Source organism: Rousettus aegyptiacus, unplaced genomic scaffold, assembly GCF_014176215.1.
Source record: "Rousettus aegyptiacus isolate mRouAeg1 unplaced genomic scaffold, mRouAeg1.p scaffold_m13_p_6, whole genome shotgun sequence".
In the NCBI taxonomy this organism is placed as follows: domain Eukaryota; kingdom Metazoa; phylum Chordata; class Mammalia; order Chiroptera; family Pteropodidae; genus Rousettus; species Rousettus aegyptiacus.
The window spans coordinates 49,100,526-49,128,184 of NW_023416309.1; the positions used below are offsets into that span (position 1 = coordinate 49,100,526).

General features: G+C 40.2%; 1 long non-coding RNA gene and 1 pseudogene across 6 annotated transcripts in view; one reads left to right on the top strand and one right to left on the bottom strand.

Moving 5' to 3' along the window:
- LOC107511713 overlaps positions 1 to 27,659 on the bottom strand; it is a 36,596-nt gene that overhangs the window by 6,301 nt on the left and 2,636 nt on the right. Inside the window, exons 3-5 of one of the 6 annotated variants that reach the window (XR_001597131.2) lie at positions 25,621 to 25,696; positions 23,131 to 23,293; positions 21,194 to 21,333 (exon numbers count right to left, since the gene is read on the bottom strand). This is a non-coding gene — a long non-coding RNA (uncharacterized LOC107511713). Of the gene's footprint in view, positions 1 to 9,630; positions 10,063 to 20,176; positions 20,675 to 21,193; positions 21,334 to 23,130; positions 23,297 to 25,620; positions 25,697 to 27,659 lie in introns of those variants that run through there. The other 5 variants (XR_001597127.2, XR_001597130.2, XR_001597128.2 and 2 more) reach the window with 5 other exon arrangements.
- LOC118604715 lies at positions 26,460 to 26,578 on the top strand (annotated as a pseudogene).

Sequence of the window (27,659 nt, forward strand, 5' to 3'; positions counted from 1 at the left end):
TAGCCAAATGGAGCTCTATCAAACTCAAAAACTTTTGTACATTGAAGGACACAAACAAGGGAGTGAGAAGATAACCTACAGAATGGGAGAAAATATTTACAAATTATATCTCTAATAAAGGCATGAGAGCCAGAATATATAAAGAATTTCTACATCTTAACAACAGAACATCAAATAACCTGATTAAAAAATAAGCAAAAGACTTGAATAAACATTTCTCCAGAGATGATATACAAATGGTCAACAAGTATATGAAAAGATGCTCAGCATCACTAGTCATTAGATAAAGGCAAATCAAACCACAATGAGTTATCATCTCATACCCATTAGGATGACTATTACAAAAATAAAGTGTCTACAAGGATGTGGAGAATTTGAAACACTTGTACACTATTAATGGGATTGTAAAATGGACCAGAGACTATAGAAAATGGTGTGGAGGCTCCTCCAAATAAAAATAAAAACAAAACTACCTTATGATTCACCAATCCTACTTCTGGGTATATACCCCAAAGAATTGAAAGAATGTTTCAAAGAGTTATTTGTACACCCATGTTCACAGCAGCACTACCCACAACAGCCAAGAGGTAGAAGCAATCCAAATATCCACCAACGGAAGAATAGATAAACAAAATGTGGTATATAATACAAGGGAATGTTATTCAGTCTTAAAAAAAGGAAGGAAATTCTGTCACATGAGAACATTATGCTAAGTGAAATAAACCGGTCATAGAAGGATAAACATTGTGTGATTGTACTTACATGAGCTACCTAAAGTAGTCAAAATCGCAGAGGCAGAAGGTAGAATGGTGGTTGCCAGAGGCTGGGAGAAGGGGAAAAGGGGAGCTATTTTTTAATAGGTATAATAGAGTTTCAGATTAAAAATAGGAGAAATTCTGGAGATCTTTTTCAAGGCAATTTGAATGTGCTTAACACTGCTTAACTGTACACTTAAAAATGTTTAAGATAGTATGTGTTTTTATCACACACAAAAAAGTTACCTTAGGAATTTGAACAGATACTTGTTATACAAATGTTCATAGCAGCATTAGCCACAATAGCCAGAGATGGAAACAGCCCAACTGTCCATCAACACCTGAGTGGATAAAGCACATTTTGTTCATCCAGTGCAATCTTATTCAGCCTTAAAAAGGAATGAAATTCTGATACATGCTACAAAATCGATGACCCGTGAAAACGTTGTGCCTAGTGAAAGAAGCCAGGTCAAAAAAAAAAAAAAGGACAAATATTGTGTGATGTCACTTTTGCGAGGTGCCTGGAGTAGTCAAATTCACAGAGACAGAAAGTAGGATGGCGGTTTCCAGGGGTTGGAAGGGAGAGGGAAGGATTCATTGTTTAATGGATACGGAGTTGCAGTCTGGATGTACTTAATCCCACTGAACTGTGCATTTAAATATGGCTAAAATGGCAAATTTATGTTATTTATATTTTACCAACATTTTTTAAATTTAAAAAAAATGAATTTTTTCCCTTTTTAGAAAGTTTAACTACCATAGAAAATGTGTCCAGGAGAAGAGCAGGTAAAGCTGGAGACTATTGTTCTGTGGTTGTCTCAGAAGTCACACAGAAGCTAAGACCAATCCCAGGTCATTGAATTTCAACTTGTGTTACATCTTTCATCAAAGAAAGAATGAGCAATTGAAAGAAAAGAGAAGATGAGCAAAGGTCTGTTTCCTTGACGAACCGGCAGCTCTTAAGATTCTTGAGATTCGAGGAGTTGTAAAGATCAGCTCACTTAACACTCACAATGGCCCCATATTATCTATGCACAGACAGAGGCACAAACACTTTGAAGTCAACATGCTCAAAGTCACACATAGCTAGTAAGCAGGGCCAGGTTACAAACATGAACCTGGGGGCCATGTTCTTAACCACTGTGCTATTCTCCTTCATGGAAGTAAGGGACCAACTAGAGACATGGATGCAAATAAGGGACAAGAAAGTGAGAACATGGCCAGCCTATGCCAGGTACAAGTGTTAGCTCATTCAACCATGGCACCCACTCTAGGAGGCCGCTTTGTTTCTGAACCCATTTTTACAGACAAGGAATCTGAGGTCCAGAGAGCATTAAGTCAGATTCTCTTGGTACCATAGCCAGCGAAACCAATTTTGACTCACCGAACCTGGCTTTTCCTAGTTACTCACCTTAGTTAGAAAATTATTGGAAAATAAAGGGTCTTAGATTTCTGCCATTTCTCAAAGGCAGAGCTAGCCCAGATTACTAGGGCTGTTTCCTAAATTTTCAACTAAAATCTTGACCCTTTCTAACTGTGGTATGCTGTGACTAGTTCACCTCTTTCCCACAGACCAAGAGGCCAGTAAGTAACCTGGAAGGCCTGAGCAGCCAAACCCAGGAGGGACAGAAACCTCCAAGGTCAGAGTGATGGGTGGTCCCAGTCTCAGCCCTGCGTTTTTGAAACACGAAATTCTGTCTCAGGTGGCAGAAATTGTGAAGCTAGAGGAAAATGTTGAAAATGAGAATCCACCAACGTGGAAGGCATTACTCATGATTTTGAAAAAGTTAACGACTGTGGGAAACAGCGGCAGATGGGAGGAAATATTATAGGAATGAAACTGCACAACTGCCCATGTCGTGGAACTTGTACCAATGCAAAGAAAATCACAGGCTCTAAAATCTCTTGAATGGAACTGAGGAAAATGTGAAATAATTTGTTCCGGTAGAGAGTGGTTAAACTTGCCACACACACCAATGAGTTCAGGATGCCCACGGAAATAAGCCTGCAGCCAAAGTTGGCAGCAGCCAGAGATGAAAAGCAATGGGACTTCTTCCAGAAGCAGGGTTCAGGAGCCACAGCTAGCTCAGGGCCTTTTCTGAAAGGGTTACCTTGAATGGACCAGGGATAGGGTCACTCCAGTCAGCCGTGATGGCTGGAAGAATACATGTGACACCTTGTTGCCCGGTCATAATCAGCCATCGAGTCTGGTGATGCTCACTTCCACATTCATAGCATTCTTCTTTGCCTTCCTACCACCGCCTTCCTGAGCTAGATGTCTGTCACCTCTCGCCTGCTGCCCAGTGGAGCTTATGTCTGCCAAGTGACTCTCCTGCTCAGAAATCTCCAGGGGCTGCCCACTTCCTATGGAATCAACCTCCAACTCCTCCGCTTAACTCCCATTGATCACTCAGACCAACTCTCCACAGCTGCTGGATCGTTCTGCCGTGAGCATGAGGGACAGGGACCATGTTTGTGCATAATAGATTCTCGATTAGAGTTTGTTGGATCAGCACTGCCAGCTTCACAAGCTTTACTCAGAAGACCCAAGTCTTCCAAGTTTTCAACTCCACCACGTAACAGCTGTGTAATCTTGAGTAAGTTCACTAACCTCTCTGAGCCTCATTTTCTATATTGGAATATGGGGGTAATGGTGTCTACTTCGTTGGCTCATTTTGAGAATCAAACGGGACAAAATATGTAAAACACGTAGTCAGTAATAAACTCTCAACAAATGTGTGGGTTTTTTTTTTTAATTCCTCCCCTGCCTATCTGAAGCCACCTATGCCATAGTGCTCATCGCCCTCGAGCCTTAGGGAAGAGGAGAATTATCACCAAATAAAGGATTTTGGTGGCTATTATTGAAAGGAACTGTTTTGTCACAGTGCCCAGTTTTAGTTATTTCATAATAAAGACAGCTGAGAGAAAACAGGCTAGAGAAGAAATTTTTAAAAGATTGAACCAGGAGGAAAGAAAAACAAGCCAAAGATAATTATTGATTCAGAGAGAGAAATAACAGCAAAGTGTTTGGTCCTCCAGGAAGGCCATAAAATCTGTTTAGTCCTTGTGACATTCAGCTACTCTGAGAGAAGTATGATCAAATCCGAGGGCAGTAAACTTAGAACAAGGGAGATATCTTTGCTTTACGAAGTTGTACTGGTTCTATTAGCTGGGAAAGAAGCAAATTTCCTCTGGCTGTCATCTTATCAGCCGCCCACCTCTGCTGAGCCACAGGGCCCTGGCTTCTTCAATACACAGAATTTGCTACTAGGATGACTGTGGTCCAAGCTCTGGTGGAAATGGACTAACAAGTGCCAAGAGCAATGTCTATGTCACTAAGAAGGGCCTCATGCCCGTTATTTAATATTCTGTTCATCCCCAGGTCAGCTCCCAGACAATTCTCCCATTCCCTATTTCTCCTATGTGGTAAGCATCATCCTCTCCTTTATCCTAAAGTGTTAATATTTTAGTAAAACTTTAAATTTGTAAGACACAACCCATTGGTGTTGGTAAAATTCATTGAGTACGTTGCAATCGGCTATTTCTTTAAAATGAAGTAGAAAATAACATAGTGCATTGCAAGTGGTAATGTTAAGGATTGTTTTATAAAACTTTTGTATCAGTTATGTATATGTAGGTAAGATATATATTTTTTATTGTGGTTCTTAGTTAAAAATGTTCAAAAACCTGACGTGGGTGCCTGTATAGACTGATTATAATCTTCGTATTTGACTTTTTAAAATATCCACTGTACTACAGCAACTGGCACCATGCCTTAACACAAGGGGATGATCCACTAAATGTTTGTGAATAGATAAGAGTAAATGAATCAATGCATGCATGATGAATAAAGTGCAGGGTAGCTAGAATAAGGAAGCGCTTGAAGTCTGAGAAGACAGATAAGGTAAGGGGGGAAAGGAGGGAATGTCTTTGGGCAAATTTCTCCTACTTTGGGAAAGAATTGACTCATTTCAAGCCTCTAAGATCTGGTTTGTGTGGCATAGTCGATGTCTTAATTGGACAAAATATCCACTTGATGACTTCCTACTTTCCAATGTATTTTCTACTGTATGCTCTAACGTAAAGATATTTCAGAACTGCTGCAGTGATCATGAATGACTCGAAATAGGGAGTGGGTCAAATTGCCATTTCAACCTTAGTGTCATGTCTTACTTAAAAATAACAGTGATACTGTGGGCATTACAGCACAAACTGGAAAACAGATCTAAATGTCCATCAACTGATGAAGAGATTAACTTTCAAAATAGTCTGTCCAGTCAATGGAACACTACTCAGAAGGAAAAAGGAATAAATTACTGATACATGAAACAACATAAATAAACCTTAAAAAACATATGGCAAGTGAAAGAAGGCAGACACAAAAGACAACATATTGCCTGATTCCATTTACATGAAATTTCTAGACAAAAAGCTTGGGCCTAAACAGGGATTGACTGCAAAATGGCCTGAGGGAACTTTTGGGGGTATTAGAAGTGTTCTAAAACTGGATGATAGTGATGGTTGCACAACTGTGTATGCTCTACAAACTACACCTCAATGAAGCTGCTAGAAAAATCATAGGTGCTTTGAAATGCCTTTCTAGTTTAGCATGCGGGAAAAAAAAATTCCCTATGCTTCTCAGTTATGGCTTAATTTATTAGAAAAGGTACTTCTCTTAAAATATATTATTATATAACCTGGTTACTTTCTACTTTCCAGCAATATGGACAGAATATCAGTATCTACCCGCCTACTGATAAGCCTTGTGGGCCTTAGAGATGGCACAATGCCAACTGGCAAGCAGGGCCCTGTTGGTCACTTGCCCACTCACTCAGCAGTAAGGATGCCAGGCAGGAAATTGGTCCTTAGAAGCTCTTTCTATACTGTTGTGCTCTTAGTCAACAGGATGTAGGGGGTCCTATGCTGCCAAAATCAGCAGCACTTATAAAGAGAAAACACTGGACCAGTGTAATAATTTTGTGGGCTTTTTCTCCCCCAGATAACTCATCACATGTTGAAAGTACAAAGCAGTGATAGTATTTTCAACCTTGTAACCTAAAATCATACCGCTATTCAAAGCTAATGATTAAGGTGGACAGTTAGCATTTTAAGGAAACAATTGGCATTTTCCTCCTGACTTGTTCACATAATGAAGGAATATGTCTTTGCATCTTCCACTGTCTTTTGTTCCACTTCCAAATAGTACCCCGGAACTGTGCTAAGTATATTGAGTCCTGGATAAATACTTGTTGATTTGATTGATTCTCTGTCTACCCCAGTGACAATGGCCAGATTACAATTGATGATATGATTTCTGCAAGCCTGGAATGGAACACCATGTACATTAAGTAATTTGATTGATGGTGATGTGATGATGTGTTTTAATGATGACTTTCAAATCTCAAACTTTCAGAACTTCTCAAGTCCAAATCAGAAAATTGTTTTAGAAGCTTAGTATTTTAGCTCTCATCAGTTCATACCAAAACTGTAAAGCAAATCCAAGTAGGCGAAAGTGATTATAACTCATGAATAGATGAAAATCGATTTCAGATTTGTTCATGTTTCAAATGGTTCTTCTTTTGTTTAAAAAAAAAATGGCACCAGCATTTCCATGTGGTTTGAAATTCTAATTCAAAAAAGCCAAAGTACACATAGCTAACTCCTTGGCAAAATGTACAAAATCCAATACGAAATGACCAATAAATCACAACTTAATACTGAACTGGGGAAGACATCCATGCTAGTCTTCAACTTTTCTGAGTATTTCTCTTTAAAATACACCCTATACACACATATTAGACAAAGGGCGAACAACACAGATGGCTCCAGTCCAGCCCACTCAGCAGCTGGAAGTGATGTGATTCCTGGGTTCTCTCCCTGGGGTCAGCAGGGACGAAGCACGCAGTGAACAGCCCTCCCTCAATGGAACTTAAGACAGCCTGTGGGGGAGAACTGGCTCCATGTAAAGCTCCAAGCCACAGAAGTCATTCTCTCTGGAGGTGAGCGATGTGTGTCGGGAGCCATTTTGGGACATGATGAGGCACTGAAGTCGTCACGTAGCTAGAAGCCATAACATGGCTACCGAGTTTGCTTAAACAATGGTTCTAGGAAACAAGAAGTTGAGTTACCTTGGTGAGCCTCGTAAACTCACCTTTTAAGGTAACAGAATGTTTTACAACCATGGAAACAGGGCTCTGTATGATCATATGTAATTGACAAGCATTGTTATAGATATGTATGGTATGCTTTGCTATGGTAACGTAGTGATTGATTATGGTATTCGATAATCACATAAATAGGCTATGCTAAATAAACTCAGGGCTGCAGCTCTGACTGTAGGCCCTCCCAGAAAGATCTTTCCTGTCTTCTCTTTTTTTCCCTTAGGCTTCACCCCCCTCTTTCAGGTGCTGTTCAATCTCAGCCGGCTGGTTCCGGCAAATGTGGGATCCAAAGAGCCACCCACTTGCTATAGACATCCCCCTCAATTGCCAAAAGCCAGGCTTAATGTTCCTTACTCACTAACTAAATAATGGAGAGGGAGCTAGAAATGGCATCTCTTACCACACACATGTGGTTTTTCTCTATGGTTTGCATTTAGTATTTATTAAAAGTTGGCTCTATACCCAACCCATGTGTAACTTACTAAATTTTGAACATACCTCCGTTTTGACTGTGCCTGACTCTCAGTGCTATGAAAGGTCCTTGGGAGCAGAGCTGAGCCTTTCCATCTTTGTAGCCTTAACCTCCAGGCTAGGGCCTGGCAAAGAGTGTGCATTCAATTAATGTTGGTTGAATGGATAAATGGGTGAATGGCTGGATAGAAATGAGTGGATGTGTGGGTAATTAGGTACATGGGTGGGTAGGTAGACGGATGAGTGAGTGAGTGAGTGAGTGGGTGAGTAGGTGGGTGTGTGAGTGGATGGATGGATGGATGGATGGATGGATGGATGGATGGATGGATGGATGAATGAAGAGACAGACAGACCAAACACATCAGTAAGTTTATCTACTTTCAAAGTACTATATGTCAAGGTGCCCTTGTATTTCAACTGTTATATAAATGTACAGTATTATCATTAAGTTCCAGACATTCATCTGTTTTCATGATAAGTATGGTGGGAACAGACAGAAAAAAGGGTTCCACGTTTCACTGATGCCACATGCGAAAAGGTCTTTGCTAAATGTACTATTTTATCACCTGAAAACTACTCTTCCTGATATCTTATTCCATTTATAGATTCTTGGCTCCAGAGTGTAAGATTTTATTTTTTGAATTAAAATGTGATAAGAGACTGTTCAGTTCCCAGAGTCTCTTCTCTGTTTGTAGGTCAGAAGTTATTGGCTGGAGTCCCAGCATCTCCCTTGAGCTACTGCTTCTGCTGACCAAACCTCGTTAGCCTTCAAACCAAATGATGTCATATTCTTCACGGTGCGTTTTTCTAACAGTTGACTTAGATCTACATATGCACACATATCTCTGACTTCCTGCAGCTTACAGAAATTGCAAGCAGGTGAGCGAGTATTAATTCTACCTGGTGAGTGTGTCACAGATGGCTTTGTTGATGATGCTAACGATAAATGTGTTGGCATTTGTTGAACTCACTACTGGTGATGGTATGGTTTTGTGCCTTATTATATAATGTGATATATAATCTCTGATGGAAAGAGGCCTTTTAGAGATACTATATTTCTAACACAGATAAGTATGATAATAAATAATAAATGCTATTTGTTAAGCACACACTACGTGCCAGCCACTACGCAGGGCTCTTACACATTAGCTGATTCATTTCACATTAGAGTCCTAGGAAGTAAGGAGAGTTAGTTCCATTCTGCTGATGAAGTAGTTGAGTCTTGGGAAAAGGACATATAACCAGTAAATGGGGAGGCAGAAGTTGAACCCAGGTTCCGCCTGTGTTCCTTCTACCTTCCTTAGATATTTCTAAGAAAAATGCATTTCTCTTGCTTATTTCTTTTGCTTATTACACAGGACCTTGTGGTACTATAAATGTACTAAAAACCCTGATCAGAGTTATTGTGGTTTTGAGTTAAGAGAAAAAGAAAGGTCAGATGTATAGATTTGCTTTGACTTCAGTATGGTGTGACCTCACACACAAAAAAAATTCTTAATCTTTCAACTACCCATTTCCACAATATACATATTACACGTACTTTGAAATGACAGGGTGGGATGAGTCTACCAGTTGCCTCTGGAGCGATAGGCTCATCCCAAATCACAAGGACAGTGGGAGAGGACATCTCTACCCTTGACAATTTACCTATATTTAAGTGCCTATACTGAAAATTCAGGGCATAGTCATAACACCTCCATTTGCTTTTTGCGTTATGGACTTTTTACTGCAGTGGCAAATGGGAATTGGCTGCCAGCTGGCTGAAATCTACAGTTATCTGAAAGGTCAAAAAGCCTGCTTTGTTTGACATGTGCCGTCCCTCCCTATTCCTTTACAGCTTGTGCATCGGTCACCCTATGAGGAACGTGTCTGCTCTCGTCCCCGGTGTGTGTTGCAGTGTAGCCAAGGTGCTGTGATGGCTTTAAGGCTCAGAGATCAGCCTTTCCCGTGTTTCGTTTCGTTCACTAATAAGCCGAGAGAGCTTGTGGTTTACCTTCTATCTCTGCGAGCACTCAAGGGCAAGGCAGGCTGCCCAAGACTTAGAACAAAACAACACCCAGTTGCCCAACAGTACGAAACACCCTAGCCAGCCGCCTCTAATCCAGGTAGCAATCACGTGCTTCCTGACCGCCCCCCTCCACAAACACGCAAATACTTCCCCATACACTCCTTCTCTCATCCCACTCCACATTCCCTTACCCCACAATTTCTTTAGTTATTCGGATGTTTTAATTTTAAAATATAACAAGTCATTTCTTCCTCGATGAATTGCTCTCTTTACCCCACCCTATAACCTCGCTCTGAGGTAATTTCCTAATTCTCTTTGACAAGACAGTTTACTCTTGACAAGGATTAAAGGTTATTTTTAGACTGAACCGCACACAAGGAAATGATGCAATAACTTCTTTGAGCTGGCTGAATGGTTCCTCTTTTTTGGTCTTTGAATTAATATGATTGTGAACTTTAAGTTGTTTCTGGCCTCGGTGAATAATTTCGTAATCGCAGAAACAGAATTGAGTCCCCGTCTTCCAACGTAAAGGGTTTGCTAGCTGTGACTGTTTCCCAAAGGACCATAGTGCTAAAAATCAGAAGGATTTTAACTCACCACGTGCTGTCCTGAAGATCTGTTGGCTGCTGGGAGATTTCCTTTGTCCTCTTTATCCCTTTCACAATACCTGCTCCAACAGTAGCAAGAAGGTGGTTAACTCTGCCACTGGGCAATTTTGATAGGCATCGAGCTGCCTTTCCAATCTCTTGTCTATACTGTCTATAGAGCACATGGGCATGTCTTGATCCATCACTATTTTACAACTGTTTGTTCATTTAAATCCTTATGTCTTTATCAGGGTTTCTCTGCCTCAGCACTCCTGGAATTTGGGGCTAGACGATTCTTTGTCATGGAGCTGTTTATGAATCGTAGAATGTTTAGCAGCATCCCTGGCCTCTACCCGCTAGATGCTGGTAGCACCCCTCCCCAGTTATGACAACCAAAAATGTCTCCAGACATCACCACATGCCCTCCAGCGAGGCAAACTTGCCCCTGGTGGAGAAACACTAGTTTTTATGCTGTTTTAAATTACAAATTCCTTTTGGATCAGAATTAACCTAATTTGTACAGACTTCCCAACAGGAAGATGTTTAGAGAAGACTGTTTAGTTGATGAGCACAATCACTAAAAATGTAACAAGAATTTTTGGCTCACATCTAAAGAAAATGGAAACTTTAAACAGATGATCAAGTAAATAGCGGATAATTTGTCTTATTCAGCCTTTCCTTCTAATCAATAAGATTAAAACAATGCTTAGCCCTCTTTTATTAACCATGCAGAGGAATTAAAAACTTGCAAGTGTTCATCGACTTATAATTAAACTGCTCCCACAAAATAAGGCAGGTAAACTAAAATCGGCCACAGCAAGGCGAATAATTGCAAACCTCAGAGTGAAGCCTCAGCTCCAGGGGTGAACATTCCTTTACAAATACTGTTCTGCCAGGCAGGGGGTGAGGATGGCACCCCATCCCCTCGAGGGACCTGACCCTTGTAAAGTACTTCAAGTATCTTTCATGGGTGAAAAAGCAAGAGATAGATGTGAACTAATATATCATTACAACTGCTGCTATTATTCATCTACTCAAATGGCATTAAACTGCTGGATTTGGAAAAGAAAGGCTTTTAAATGATCTCTTTATAGCCTTCTCTCTAGGCAAAAGAACAAAACCTTTTATCAGTTAATCTGATGAATTACATGAGTTATTTTTATTCTATTCATAAGAGGCAAGGCATGTAGGTCCTGCTTGTTCTTACATGCATTGGTTAACAGTTCAACTGAACAAATATTTATTGAAACCATGGGCGAGGCAGTGTGATAGTCACCAGTCACCACAGAGGAAATACCCAGATGAGTAAAAATTGAGGATCTGCCCTCAAAGAGTTTACAATTTTGATTTCTATAACAATTGGTTGTGTATTTATATTCTATCCCCACACATACTTAACTTTGTATACGTTAGGGCCCAATACTAAGAGCTCTAGAACTTTAAAAAATCTGGTAGCAATTCTAAGGGCTGAGCAATCATATAGATGATAGACGATCAAGAAAGAGTGTATTGGGAACAGGCTTTTAAAAGAAGAGTGGGCGTTCAAAACAACATTAATGATGAGGGCTTTTCCTGAGTATAAAATTAATGCAACTTTCTTGTCTTTTAGATAATACAGAAAACAAAGTCCAAGGGGAAAATGGTCTCCCATAAGCAGTGGAATCCTGTGCAAAGGCCCAGGACCTGGCCTGCTGGGGAAGTGGATGCCAGACCGAATTAGGAGGGCAATGCGAAGCCACTGATGGTTCAGTTTTCTGGGCGGGGCCTCCTTTCATCCTCATAACAACCCTGTGAGGTCGCCATGGGTCTCAGTTTTTGAATGTGGAGCTGAAGGATTTAAAGTGCATAGTAACTTGCCCAAGGTCATGCAACTAACTAGTAGATGGAAGAGGTGGGCACTCCCACACCCCAGGCCCCTTCTTCAAAGTGGAAATTGATCAAAGCAAGAAGAGGACGATGATTTAGAACATCAAGAGTCCAGCTACAGCAGGTGTGCCTTTGACACAATGGAATGGATCAAAAGATCGCATCGGCGCAGGAAAACGATTCTAGTTACTTTGTAGAGGAAAGACCAATTGCCAGCCCAGAGGTAGCTACACAAAGCAGGAAGCTCGAAGGTGCTCTTTGGTGGTGGCTCGTTCCCTAATCTTCGGGTGCCAGCATGGCATGCCACTGCCAAGGTACCACCTGCGTGAGGTCAGGATCCCTTCAGGTGCTTTGAGTAGCTCCCTTTGCATTTTTTCATGGGGAGTTTGTGCCACTAACCTATTCCATTTGTTCTGGACCATCTGGCTAAGAACCAGCGTGCCCAATAAGTGTGAACTTATGAAACCCCTGGCACATTCCTGAAAGACTTCAGGATGCATTCCCACGCTACCACACCCCTGGTAGACCCATGTCTCACACCAAGAAAGGACATTTCAGAGGAAGATTCATGAATGCGAACAGAGCTAACAGTGTCAGATGCTACAGAAAGGGCCCAGTGCACAGGGCAACTGCTTTTGATTTTTATAGATTTACTGGAAATCTTTGAGGAAGCAACTTTTGAGCAATCGTGGTAACAAAAACAGGATTGTTCAAGGTTACAGAGGGAAGGAACAATGACAATAAATATGACAAATACGATAAGTACAATAAATACAATCTACATCTTCTAATATGATCTCCTCCTTCTAGAAGTTTGTTGATGAGGAGAGGTGAGAGGTGAGAATTGATAAGATTTGCTTAAGCCAGGTGAGATGTGAACTTTTCTTCTTCAATAATATCCAACGAACATGTTTTCTGTGCCTTGTGTCCGGCCCTTTCCTAGACTCCAGAGACACAACCATGAATGCAACCAACAAAATTCCTGTCCTTATGCAGCTTGCATTTGGGGAAGGGTATAGAAAATAGAGAAACAGGCACCAAATGTGCAAATAAACACATCAATACAAAAAGGTAATTTCAGATAAAGGTGTGAAAATGGCACAGATATATCAATGAAAAAATAGAACAGTATAGTAAGATGGAGGTTGCTGAGTTTGGGAGAAGGAGTCAGACAAGGCCTCCGTAAGGAAGTGACATTTGAGGGGAAGCTTCAAAAGTGAGAAGGAACTGGCCATGCAGTTTCTGGCAGAGGGGACGGTGGGTTCAGAGGCCACGTGGCAGGTACCAGTTTGAGGAACAAAAGGGCCAGTGTGCTAAAGCACAGGAAGCAAGGGAGGGACAAGAAGACAGGAGCCAGCACACAGATTCCCGCAGGCCACGGAAGCCAGCGTGATTTTGATTCTGATGGCAATATGAAACCCATGGGGGGTTCGAAGCAGGAGAGCTAAGTGACCATGGATGTGTTTATAAAAAAAAAAAAATGACTTCGGCTACAGAGTGGAGAGTGAACTCTCAGGGCAGGAGTAGAAGTCGCTGGGGTCCGTTGCAGGGGTCTCGATGGAAGATGATGCTGGCTTGAACCAAGGCAGCAGCAGTGGGGAAGTGAGGATATTGTGGATGCAGAGTTGATAGCACTTTCTGATAAATTGGATGTGGGGTGAGCAGGAAAGAGAAGAATTAAAGATGAGTGTAGGGCCCTGGCCTAAGCACCTTAGGAGAATAGCGGTGCATTCTCCTGAGAGGAGGAGCTGGGGGAGTGGAGAGTAACAGCTTCAACGCCCCAGGGCAGGTTAACTTCCAGATACCTTATGTCAGAGGAGATTCGAAGTAGAGATCTGGGAGAAGTCAAGCCGGTATTAGATTTGGGGGATCATCGGCCTATAGAACTTATTTTTTAAAGATGAGTTAAACATAGGATTACCATATGACTCGGCAATTCCACTCCTAGGTATAAACCCAAGAATTGAAAACAGGTGTTTGAACAAAAGCTTGTCCACAATTATTCATAGCAGCACTATTTATTTAATTGAAGAAATGATTTAAATTTTTTTTCTCTCATCTACCTTCCCCGCCCCTCCCCCTTCTACCCTCTGGTAACCCCCATAGTCTGTGTTCATGAGTCTCTGTTTGTTTGTCCTGTTCCTTTGTTGCTTTTTGGTTTATATCCCACATATAAGTGATATCATGTGATTTTCAACTTTTTCTGTCTGGCTTATTTCGCTTAGCATGATTATCTTGAGGTCTATCCATGTTGTTGTAAATGGCAGTATTTCAACTCTTCTTACGGCTGAGTAATATTCCATTGTATATATATGTACCACAGCTTCTTTAGCCAATCATCTATCATAGGACACTTCGGTTGCTTCCATGTCCTGGCTACTGTGAATAATGCATAGCAGCACTATTTAAAATAGCCAAATGGTTTCATTAACCAATGTCACAATCAATCAACCAATCAATCAATAAAAATAGCCAAATGGTAGAAACAGCCCAAATATCTGTCAGTGAGTGAATGAATAAAGAAAATATGGAAAAACACAGTGGACTATTATTCAACCATAAAAAGGAATGAAGTACTGATATATGCTGCAGCAGGGGTAAACCTTGAAAGCATTGTGCTAAATGAATGATTCCATTGATGTGGAACATTTAGAATAAGCAAATCAATCCATAGAGACAGAAAGCAGATTAGTGGTTGCTGGGGGCTGAGAGAGAAGGGAATGGGAAGAGTCGGCTGTGAATGGGTGTGAGGTTGTTTTGGGGGTTGATGAGAATGCTCTGGGACTAGATAGAGGTTGTGTTAGCACGGCAATGTGAATGTACTAAATTGAACACAGGTATTTACCACATATACATGAAAAATTAATGGGCAAAGGGATTGGACGAGATGATGTAAGGAGAGGGGGTGTAGGTGGAGGGAAGGATCCAGGCTGAACCCCAGAGGACTCTGCTATTTGGAGGCCAGGCAGAGGAGGGTTAGCAAAGAAGGCTCAAAAGGAGTGAGCTGTCACGTAGAAGAAAAACCAGGAAAGCTGCTGCCCTAGACCCAAATGAGAAACGCATTTCAAGGAGAGGAGAGTGACCATCAGAGTAGAGTGACCATCTGTGTCAAAGAGCGTTGGCACGTGTGGTTCTGGTGAGTGTTGCCGGGTTCACCCGGCCTGGAGTGGAGTCGATCTGCACTTCGATCGGCACTGCGTGAAGGTGCTCACTCCCCCACAGTCCTGCCAACACGGCGTACTGTCAAAACGTCTGCCGATCTCAAAGGTGAGAAATGGACCCCAGGGCAGTTTTCTCCCACAATTCCCTTATTGAGAGCGAGGTTGAGCATCTTTTCAAATGTTCGGGGTATACTTGCCTTTTTTTTGGTCAGCTAACTGTTCATTGTCTTTGTGCATTTTCTGTTGAACTGATAGTCTTTTATTCTTGATCTTTGGGAGCTCTTTAAATAGTAGGGAGTTTGGTCTTCGAGGTCATCCTCATTCTTGAAACTCTCTTACAAATTCGTAGTTGATAGATGGTCACAGGGATGGGGAGCACGGCATAAGGAATGTAGTTAACATTAATATACTGGTTAGGTGGAGAGCCAGAGGAGAGAAGGAGCAATTAGGGGGCTTGTTTTATAAACTATATAAATGTCTAACCAATGTACTGTGAAAGAAAGAAAGAAAGAAAGAAAGAAAGAAAGAAAGAAAGAAAGAAAGAAAGAAAGAAAGACAAAATCTTTTTTAAAAACAATTTTAAAAAATTGGTGGAAATTACATGTAAAGCCAGAAAGAAAGAAAGAAAGAAAGAAAGAAAGAAAGAAAGAAAGAAAGAAAGAAAGAAAGAAAGAAAGAAAGAAAGAAAGAAAAAGAGAAAAGAAACCCTCTGGTTTCCTCAGTAGTACTCTCTCCCAGGTCTTCTCTCACCTCCCCGGATCTCCTGTCAGCATCTTGGGATTTCACGCCTTCTGTGTGTGGGGGTCACTCTTCCCCTTTGTGCCTTCGAATGCTGCTGTTCCCATCTTCGGCTGCCTCACTCCTCTACATGCTCTTCTAAGACATCCCTCCCCTCTGTCTCTTCCTCTACCAGGGTTCTAATTACAACTGTGTGCTAAAAACTCCCAAATCGATATGTAACAGGATGTTATAGTAGTACTTTTCTGAGGCCTCAGTCTGGGCTGAGCCCCCAAAGCTGAAAACAAGGAGTGTCAGGTGCCCACACATTCTAAAGAGAGGGGCAGACACTGCAGAGGGTGACCCCAAATGGCCCAGAAGCCGAGCCTCATCGCGTCTTTACCAGAGGCTCGAGTGGTTTTCCTGGGTTCTTCGCAGAGTTGAGGGACCGTTATGATTCTTTCCTACCACCTCAAACCAAGCAGGGGGCGTTAAGAGAATCGTCTGAGGAGTCTGGCTTGTCTTATGGCATTCAGCAGATCCAGGATTCGTACTGGACTCACACTTGTAAAGCTCTAAAGGCTGGCTTGCTGCCTGGGCCCCAAATGAGAAGAGGGTGCCCCCCGGGAAGCGTGCTCAACTCCTGGTGGTACGGCCCCCAGTTGACGGTTATTTTCTCTTAATGGTCAGAGAAAGTTGGAACAAAATTTTGAAGGCATTAAAAAGGTGTAATTGTTGACTGTGCGGAAAGTTGGGGACAGTAGAAGAGTGGAAACGTCAAATAGGGAGAGTCGGGTAACTCACGGAGGACAAGCCCTAAGATTTCATGGAAAATATCCTTACGGATGCAGTTTTTACAAAAGAGAGCACAGACAAAAATTCATGTGGTGTTACAGTGTAGTATTCAATTAAGATTTTTAATGGCAATTGAATTCAGACTTTAGTTTCAAAAAAAAAAAAAAAAAAAAAAAACAAGCTGTTTCAAACAGGAGAAAAATAAAATGGGGCCTTCCTGGAGACTGGCGAAAAGCTCTATCTTAGGAGTTCCACAGACCTCAGTCAGAAGTCCCGCTCCACCAGGACCAGTAGTGAAAATCTGGGCAAATCTCTCCATGACTCTAAGCCTCCACTTCCTCTTTTATAAAGTGAAAAATAATACCTGACAAGACTATTACAAAAAATAAATGAGATATAAATCACCCTCAGCATAGCATCTGGGGTTTAGACATGAGTGTCAAGAGGTAGAGTGACATCCATCACTAATCATCAGGGAAATGCAATAAGGAAAGCCACAGTGAGATGTCTCCTCACACCTGTTAGAATGGCTATTTATCAAAAAGACTTAACAAGTGTCAAGGATGTGGAGAAGAGGGAACCCAGCACACTGTTGATGGGGATGTAGATGAGCACGGCCATTATGGAAAACAGTACGGAAAACAGTGCTTCCTGATGGATGTTGCTTACTTACATGGAAGCATTATGAAATTTCCAAAGAAAGTTCTTTGTAATGTGTTCTGAAGGAAACTAAAAATCAAACTACCATATGGTCTAGGAATCCCACTGTTGAGTATATATCTGAAGGAATTGAAATTAGTACCTCAAAGAGATAGCTGCACATCCATGTTCATTGCAGCATTATTCACAATAGACAAGATATGGAAACAACCTAAAATGCCCATATGAATAAAGAAAATGTGGTATACTTATACAATGGAATATTACTCAGCCATAAAAAAGGAAATCCTGCCATTTGTGACAACATTGGATAACATAATACCCTCCAATACCCAGAGGGTATTGTGTTAAGTAAAATAATCCAGACAGGGAAAGACAAATACTGTATGGTATCATTTATATGTAGACTCTAAAAACAAAACAAAACCCATTTCGTAGAAGTAGAGAACAGAATCGTGGTTGCCAGGGGCTGGGGAAAGGGAGAAATGGGGTGATGCAGGTCAAAGTGTACACATTTTCAGTTATTAAAAAAAAGATGGGTTCTGAGGATCTAATGTACAACATAGTAATGATAGTTAATAATACGGTATAACGCACTTGACAAGTGCTGAGAGTAGATCTTAAGCATTCTCCCTCACACAGAAGAAGTGTTACCTGTGCTAACTATTTGTGGTACCAGATGTGTTCATTATCTTGATCTTGGTGATCGTTCTACAATGCAGATGTATATCAAATCATCACATCACTCACATTAAAAATATAAAATTATATTCATCGATTATTCCTCAATGAAGTTAAAAAAAGAAACTCTCCAAAGGCAAACTCCTTGAGGACAGAGTCCATGTCTCTCCCATGGCAGGTGAAGTTTCTATGGCAGCTGTACATTACTATGAATACTGTGACAATAATGATGCTTTAATTGGCAAAAACCTAAAGATTCGTTGTTAGAAGCATCGCCAGAGGTTTTACATGACTAGAGACAACGTTTTCAATAAAAATTAAAATTAAAAAAAAAAAAAACAAGAAAAGGAAAAAAAGAGAATGTGGCATAGATCTATGTATCTGTTACATTGCATTGGAAAGCATGCATATGTCCTCTGATTCTATTTCAAGTCCTTAATTTTGGTTGTTTGGTTTGGTGCTTCCTGATGGATGTTGCTTACTTACATGGAAGCATTATGAAATTTCCAAAGAAAGTTCTTTGTAATGTGTTCTGAAGGAAACTGAGAAGAAAATAAACCGAACTGAAGTATGGAAACACAGCTTGGGAGTTCAAAAAAACTATTTGCTCATCATAAATTAAGTTAAAAAATAGCTGCACAAACAGATGACTAAATAATGCTCAGACCCACAGCTTTTCTTTAAGTGCTATCTTATATAAGATTGTTCTACTGAACTAACTTCGCCATTAAAAACACTGAGATGTGACATTTTTAAAAATATAGTTTCACATGTATCTATCTTCACGCTGTTTACATAGCACACGCGTAGCAGACACATCTGTAAGGAGGAGCTGGCATCACTACACATAGAATGCCATTCATGTTAGAGAGAGGCTCTGATTTTTCCTACTTGGGCTTCTGGTTCCACATTCAGCACCTGAAGCAAAGGTATCCAGGACGTTTGTGAGCCATTCTTAATATCAAATGGCAATACAGTTCACCAGATTGAGTTCTTGGATCTTTATCAGGTGGGATTTTTTTTTGTTTTGTTGTGTTCCGGCATAAACGTCAGGTTCATTTGGTCCATGACCACGTATAGGTTAAAATATTATTAGCTGAGTCATCAGAATCAGCAAAGGACAAGTAGACTACGAAACTAGGCTGTTCATGAGCTTCAGACCCCGGAATAAATATAAACCAATATATTAAAGAGAGTGATTTTAGTCAAACCACTACTAACCGATATTTTAGCATCTAAATTACCGTCTCAATCAAAATCATTACTTCAAGGTCATAAAAATCCTGTCTTTCAACAGATTCTATAAGAGTGAGTGCCCGGTTTTCTCTTTCCTCAAAGGCCAGCTTTGTTCTTCAATCATAAAGGTTTGTTGTACCTCTCCTACACAGTTATTTGCTGTCTGTTACACTAATTCTAGCTCAGGAAAAATAACAAGCATATTGCAGCAGTGGAGAGCCACTCCGAGTATGTCTGCACAATTTTAAAACAACCTGCTGAAAAGTGGTGTATATAAAAATCAGGTGGATTGGCAGATACTTCTCCTTGCATTTGAATTACTAAAGTGAACCTGAATCTTTCCATTCCATTTGCAAGAAAACTGTTGAGTGTCTTGGTCTGTAATGAAAGCTACAAAAAAGCAGCATATTTACCCCTGTCGTAAGCACATACATAACAGAGATACACACTCCACCCCATGCTAAGACCCGGGTCACTTATTCAGCACACGTGGGAACTTAATCTGACCACAATCAGCCTGTGGCATTCACAACTTTGTGACAGACTACAACCCTACAACAAACTTGATTGTTCTCACTGAGGTCTGGATGCCATTTATTTGGGGAGCCATCTGTAGGGTGAGATATGCCAAGCTGTAATGCTTGCCCTCTGTCCTGGAAGACTTATTACAAATATAGCATGTATGAGTTACAGGTCACAAAAGAATGTGCATCATAAGATGGCAAGCTTTCTTACATAGAATAACACTTTATTTTGGGTTAAAATGTGTCTCTATCAAAAATATTTGTTGGCGTCCTAACTTCCATTACCTCAGAATGTGACCTCATTTGGAGACAGTCTTTACAAAAGCAATCAAGATAAAATGAGGTCACAATAATATTTAATAATAACTATATGTAGTGCCAGGTGGGTACTAGACTAATCGGGCGACCACTTCATAAATTATATAAATGTCTAACCACTGTGCTGTACACCTGAAACTAATCTGAAATAATATCAAATGTCAACTCTAATTGAAAAATAAATAAATAAAATCTACCCTACATACCACATTTAAAAAAAAAAGACAAAATGAGGTCATTAAAGCAGATCCTGATCCAATATGACTGGTGTCCTTATAAAAAAGGAGAAATTTGGACACACAAATAGGTATGAATGGAGGGAAAGATGCCCATCTGCAAGCCCAGGAGAGATGGTTAGAACAGATCCTTCACTCACAGACCTAGAAGAACCAACTAATCCAGCACTGTTGGGGAATGAATAGTCCACATGAATCTACTTTCTAATAATGAAAGTGTCCTGGAAAACAAGTCCCCAGATTTTCATGCTACCATTTTTTTTTTTTTTTAATAAAAATGTTTCTAAAAGGCACACGCTGTATTCTTAAGCGGAGGACCAGGGATCATAATCGAAACCTGAGTGACATAGCATAATCAGGCACTGGGAGGTACAGAACACTTCTTCTCTGCAGTAAATGGCATCACCAGTTTCCCTGTCTTCTCTTCTAAGGTAAAGCTCCCAGACGCCCCCTCTGCCCGCTGTATCATCCTCATCCCTTCGCTTTAATCTGCATCTCCTAATTTGTAATGAAGGAACGGAAACAGGACAAACGAGACATTGAAACTGTTTCTGAAGTAAAATTAACAGTTCCGAGTTAGGGTCTGAAAGACTCTCTTAGGGAGTAAACCGCATGGACTTGGAAAAACTTCTTTTGTTGTCTACGTCTTTCCTCTCTCTCTTGGTCAGGCTCTTGAACTCGGGATAACTTCGGTGCTGTGCTCCATTGACACAAAGCAGGCCACCAGAGAATCTTCTGGCCTTCTTGAGATGTTATGAATTTATACCATAAAAAGCAGCAGCTTGAATCAATTATAGCTCGGAAAGAAGCTTCTCTATTAAGAGTCCAGTGGGGCTTTGTTTTGTCACTGTTGTTTCATTTATTTGGAATATGGTTATACCATAGGGTAGAATGCTCTGGAATGACCTTTCCATGATGTAAAGTTAGTTTGGAAATTCTAATTCCCCAAATGGAACAATAATCAGATTAAGCGACCACAAAGAATAAACTCGTCTTTGAAATCAAAAAAGAACTTACCAAATTAGATTCTTTACTACATCCTCTCACTTTTAAAGAACATTCATTCAATTGTTCAATTTCCGCTGATTGGAAGCTGGCTCCTTTGCCGCGCTTGGTTTTGTAGGGCGTGAAGAGTTTTTTCCTCTTTATGCCCCCATCTGGTGGTGGTGGTAAAAGCGGAGAGACAAAGGGAGAGAGAGGAGGGGGGGAAAAAAAACAGAAGAAAGGCTAATGTTTATTAAGTACTTACGATGAGCCAACCACTGTGCCAAATGCATCATATGCCTTATTGTTATCTCTAAGGTAGTTAGGATTATCATGGTCATGCTCCTGATAACGACACTCTGGTCATCAGTGGCCTGCATACACAAGGTGGCCCCATAAAATTAGGCCTCCGTGCCGTTGATAGGATCTTGGAAATTTCAGCTGTAAGTGAAATGATGGATAATGAAACCAATTTTGCCATACACTAACTGACACAGACAAGAGTTAAGTTCCTACAGCATATTTCTGGTCACAGAAACACCATTAGACTTCTAAATAAAGAGCCAAAACACTTCTAATATTAAACACTGAAATAAATGTGAGCTATACATACAATTAAGAAAGATTAATAAAAAGTAAGATAATGATTTTCCAACCTGTCGATTCCAGTTCAGGGTCCTGGGTGGCTGGAGCCTGTCCCGGCAACTCGGGGCACAAAGCGGGAACCCACCCTGGACAGGCTGCCCTTCCCTCACAGAGTACGCTTACACTCACTCCCACACTCACTCACCCTGGGACAGTTCTGACCCTCTGACTCACCTCACCTGCACATCTTCGGGATGTGGGAGGAAACCCACACCGCCGTGGGGAGAGCATGCCTGCTCCACACAGAGAGTGGCCCTGCAGAGAATCTGTTTTTACTTTCTCGTTAATGTTATAAATAACATCGAATGAAACAACATCATTCGAGGATCTACTGTATAATGGAGCTAAAAAATTCCTATTGCTTAGTGATGTCACAGCTGTTGCAACGTCATAGCGCAAGGCATTACCCACGTGTTCGCGATGAGGCTGGTGTAAACCTACTGCGCGCTGCCAGTCCTACAAAAGTGTAGCGTGTACGATACAGTATTAGGCTATGCTATTTAGGTGTAAGTACATTCTATGATGTTCGCACAACGATGAAGTCGCCTAACTATGCATTTCTCAGAACGCATCCTCATCGTTAAAGGATGCATCACTATTTCTTTTAAAGGATGATGAAATGGAGGCCGAAGTGTTCAAACAACTTGTTCTCAGTGAGTCATCTAGCTTCTAACTGGCAGAACCTGGATTTCAACCCAGGCAGTCTGACTCCAGAGCCTGCATTCTTAATCATTATGACATATAGAGGTAAATGTCAAAACTAATTACTAAAATTAGTATAATCTTTTGCCATAATTTGGAATTTTGTAATAGAAAACATCGAAGACAGAAATACATAGGACAGGGATATTTTCAAAATCTCCCATCAATCCTGCTGTGCTATAAAATCTCAATTATTATTTTTTCAAGATCTATTATGGGTTTTTAAGTTTCTTAATAAATTACTTTTATTCTAAGTCCTCTCCCAGATGAGTACTTATGAAAGCTATACATGTGAGTATATATGTGTGAGAATTTTTTAAACCAAGATCATTATCCTCAAGACAGAGCTATGAAAAGGCATGTAACCTCTATTAATCAATAATGGCCGGGGGCGGGGTGCAGGGGGAGGCCAAAAATGCCTGCTTACAGAGTGCTTGGCAGCAGGAGAGAGAAAAGATAGGGCGTGGGATGGAAATGGTGACAAGTCACAGTAAGATCACCACTTTAGACATTTTTCAGAATAAGAAAAAAATATATTTTCAGAACTATACCAATACCATTTTAGTGCATTTTGCAGGCTTTTCAGAGAGCCTCAAAGCTTACTATGTATATGACTTAATTACCTGGTCTGGAAAAACACTAGTTAGGGTGTGGCAATGATAAAAGTGAGCAAGTTGAGCTCACTTTTAGTTTTCTGCTCCAGACCCCCAAACAGCTTCATTTTGGCTGTTAAATAAAATCTTCAAGCTTGTCGCAACTTTTAGGGCTTTGATTTTCAGTAAGAGTCTTCTGCGAAATATTTTTCCAGTCAGAGATTAAAAAAAAAAAAACAAAACAAAAAACCAAATTACTTAATTGCTTGGCTTTTCTTCGGTATTCTTTTGTCTTCAAAGTTAGATTTATGTGGCACTTTTGGATATTCACACAGAAATGTACTAACAATGAGAATTTCATTTATGTGGATAAATATTATTATTACTCTAGCTCTATCCTATTTATATCACTTAAAAAATTAAAATAAACTTTGCACGATAGAAAAAATACAAATAAACTTCACTTGTTCAGAGATAGTTACTTAGAAAATTACTCCATGAGCTGCCCCAAGCCCCCAAATATATCATAAATTAAATTATGCTGGCGAGTAGTAATAGGTGGGCCAAATTCCGTTAAGGATGAGGCTCAAGTAATTAAAGATTAGCTCAAGAGGCAGGAGAGTAAAGAACTCCCGTTCCTTGAAACCTTAATCACATCTCTCTTTTTATGCTCTGTTTCTTCATATTAAAATGGGAAGGAAAACACGACCACTTCAGCAGTGTGAAAAGTAATTTATGTTCGAAAAAAGTCCGCAAAGAAGGTCGTTGCCCCCTTAACATTTAATTAAGGGATAACGTTCTGGAAACAGAAAGCTATCATAGTTAATAAAGGTCTCTGGAGGGTTTCATTCCAGGAGCTTGCAAAGCTGAGACATTCTGGAAAATAAATGTCATGTCAAAGGTATGATATTTATTTTCAGAGCAAAAAGCCTGACCACTGCGGTTATCAAAACCAAAGTAGCAGCAATCCTGCCTCGCCAGTGTCTTCAGACTCTGCCCTTCTGAAACCTCTATTGGGTGGGCCTGGATGAGCTTTTCAACAGTAGGTAAGTGATGAGTAAGTTACCAATGATATCTACACAACACAAAGAAGTGGGAAAACATACGGAAAGAGAAATGCATTTGGTCTTCTCAAAGTAGTGAGTGAAAAGAAAAAAAAAATAATAAATGATTTGTTCTGTCACCCAGAGGCAGAGCAGACAATCACCTCTTTCCACTGGTTCCTTTTGGCAATTCTATTCAGTTAGATGGCCCAGATGCCATCTTCCATGGATGAATGGGAAACATGTCTTCTTTTATTGTAAAGAATCCACTGAGCGTAAGCTTTCAAGTGGTTCCTCTATTGCACAGGATTTTTGAAGTACCTACTACATGGCCAGAATAAATGAGCTAACATGTTTAAATGGTATCATTCCCACCATTTAGAAACTTAAAACAAGGGCTTGAGGGATTCTTGTTTCTACAAACTCCCCAGCTTTTTAAAAGATAATTGTTTTTATTTGGAACACAGGAAGACTGTTACAATAAAACGTAGAGTTTTCAATAATCGGCACAGCTTGTTGTCATTACAAACTCTGGGCTTGGACAAACTAAGGGACAACTCTTAGCCAAATGCTTCTCATGTGTAGTAATAATACTCTTATTGCCACTTAGCACTTGAAGGAAGATTTCAACTGATGACCAATCAATTATTTTTTCTTTATACAACTGAATAAAAACAGAATTTTTGAAAGTCAGCTTAAGTTTTATATTGTGTTACGTTTTTTTAAGTTCCTAGTCATGGCACTAAATAGTTTGCTTGAGGGGAAGAAAATCCTTTATCTGCTGCTACTTTGTCATCACCGATATACTTTAAAGGAATTTATTTATTTCAGAGAATCACATAAACAAATAATTTTTTTAATAAAAAGAATATGATACCTACTAAGGAAGGGCACCAAAAAAGAGTGGGAGACATTTTTCTTAAGAAACGATTTGCCGAAGGCCAAAGCTTTTATAGATTGTTCACTGTTACCCAGCCTCTGAGTTATATTAATATCTAGTGTGAGAAAGAAAAGAGTCAAACTGATTAAGGAGAAGCTTATTTAAGTGAATTGACTCTTCTCATGCAATCAAATCCTGACACCTTTCATGGTTTCAAATGGCACGATGATTGGGTGAGACGGCAGTTGATGTATTACAAGTATGTGGTGCTACGTGAGATTTCAAGAAGCTTTCGCATGCATTATCTCATTTAATTTGGGCACAACCTCATGAGGGAGCAAATGGCGAGTCCATGCTAAAGATGAAGTCACCGCTGAAGGTCAAACCGAAAAGCGACAAAGCCAGGATGCAAACCTTGATCTTCCGCCTCCCAGGTCTGAACATTTCCCAATGCATCCAAATTTTGAAAAATATTATTATTGGCTTCAGCACTGTTCAACGTACTTGCTAAACACACAAGGAAGAGGAGGAGGAGGCAAAGATGGAGCAAGTGGGAGAGAGGAGAGCTTCTGAATTTTCCAAATAGTCCACACTTACCTGTGATTACATCACTGTCTTCTGTGCTCATTCGTATCATAATGGATGGAGTTGCTTGTCCTTGTGTAAACTGCGGCTGCAAAACCAGTATATAACCTTAAGTACCAGCTGTGGGTACAGGCCGTTCTTTGGTTACTTCACTCTGAGTGACTGTTTCAGCGGTACTATTTGCTTTGCATGAAAAGCTGTATGTCTTTAACTCAGAAACAGCCACTTGAGCTCTGATTAACAAATCCTGCCACCGGTTATCAGCTTCGAGGCAAATTTTGCTTACTTTCTGATTTGATACACTTATTGGGGCTTTCCTTGGAAATTCCTCCCAGCTCTCCTTTGGCCTGCCTTCCGGCAGTTGTCTGGGTAGGCTACCCATTTTATTTTTATCTCATTTTCTAGGAAAGTCAACTCAAGAATGGAAATGTCTTCATCAAACTCCTGGCTTACAACCATAGGCGAGGTGGATACCTACTAACTTTACCTAGAACTTGAAACCAGATCCAAGTCATCAGCTATTCTCCCAGGTCAGAAAAGCCTGGACATATAGTATGATGCGTGAAAGCTAAAAAAATAACAAATAAACGGTCGTTCATCTTGAATATTTATGAGGATTAACAAATGATTTTCATGGATGTGAACCTGCATGGCCCCTTTGGGAAACCTCTTACCTATGTCCCACTTTATTCATTGCTAAGCGAGTATAAATTTATTAATCTCATGAGCCTACCTTATATTTGTAAAGCATTTTAAAATGCTTATATGAACATATTGACTAGGCTACAATAATACAAATTATTACTGTAAATTCTAAGCATGAAGAAAGATTATAATTCTAAAACCATTCAGTCTATGGCCATGCTACCCTGAATAAGCCTGATCCTGTCTGATCTCAGAAGCTCAGCAGGGTAGGGCCTAGTTAGTATTTGGATGGGAGATCACCTAGGAAGACCAGGTGCTGTAGGCATAAAAAATTAAAAAATAAGAGATTGGAAGCTGACAAGGTCCTTGCAATCTGTGAGGTCAACCAAGAGTTGCCTTGCCTAAAAAAATAAAATAAAATAAAATAAAATAAAATAAAATAAAATAAAATAATAAAAATAAAACCACTCAATCATTTCTCATACTAGTAAATACGAATATATTTTAATAAATTAGACATTAAATATTTATGAATCAAAGTTTAATGTTGATTAATGTTAAGTAAATATTAGTAAAGATGGGAGATATAAAAATGTACAGGATAGTCCTGGCTCTCACTGAGTTTACAATCCATATGGGAATAAAAGAGAAAAACATATAAACATTAAATAACAATATGACAGGTGTCAAAAAGCAAAAATATCATTAATTGAAATGTGAAATTCAATTATCGGAATATATACTGTAGGTAGAGGAAAGAGAAATCCCTTCTAGAAGCAGCGGGCAGAGATGACTGTGAAATAAAAAAGGTATCATCAGCCAGATCTCGAAGGCTGAATCCACCGAGACAGAGATGGAGGAGGGGATTCTTGGTGAAAGGAACCCAGTAAGAGTACAGGTGTCAAAAAAGGGGAGGGGAGGAGGAAAGAGTTTAGATCCAAAAAAGGAGGAGGGATACAGAGCTGCAAGTCAGAGTAACATGGGGAGTTCTAGCCCAAGATGGTGCTGGAAAGGCTACTTGGAGCTGGACTGTGGGGGTCGTCGAATGCCAAGTTGAGAAGTTAAGGTTCCAGAACAGAAAAGCATCTTGGTCAAAGCAGCATTTTAGAAATGCTAATTTGGCTACAGTATGCCAAATTAAATGGCGCGGGGAGGACCAGAGGCTGGGAGATCAAAGAGAGCCCATGCCAAGTTCAGGTAGGAAATGACGGTAGTGGAATGGGAAAGGTAGAGGTAGAGGCAGGAAATACTGGGAAAGAAGCCCAGGAGCTCTCAAGTGTGTTGATCAGCATTTATTGTCGGAGCTTTTCTAAAATACTGTCAAATCCGTGGGTTCCTTAGACGTGATTCATATTTAACAGTCGCAAGTGGGCATGGAGAAATGGAGGAATTATTTGTTTTGAACT